Source organism: Olea europaea, chromosome 8, assembly GCF_002742605.1.
Source record: "Olea europaea var. sylvestris chromosome 8, O_europaea_v1, whole genome shotgun sequence".
NCBI lineage: Eukaryota > Viridiplantae > Streptophyta > Magnoliopsida > Lamiales > Oleaceae > Olea > Olea europaea.
The window spans coordinates 18,433,294-18,433,703 of NC_036244.1; positions in this window are offsets into that span (position 1 = coordinate 18,433,294).

Below are 410 nucleotides of genomic sequence, written 5' to 3' on the forward strand. Positions count from 1 at the left end.
GGTATCTCTCAAATTATGTGATCGACATGTCTACCTAGCGACTCAAATGAGTTCAACTTGACGAATACAACGACCTGGAAGGCTCGTGGGTACTCAAACTCGTGTTTATTGACAGAACGACACAAGTGTCGTTTAACAACACTTGTATCGTTCTGTTGATTTTTCCCATTTTTTGCTTCATTTCCTACACGTCAACCTCAAAGATTGGACATCCTAACTTAAGAAAGTCAGAATTATTGATTACGTGACGGATAACGGGAGAATTGGTATGGATTTCAGTGAAATCACAAGTCACCATCCACATTCGTTAGAAAATCAAAGTTATGAAGGTATCTCCCAAATTATGTGAGCGAAGTGTCCATCTCGGGACTCAAATGAATTCAACTTCTCGAATATAGGGGGCCCGAAAA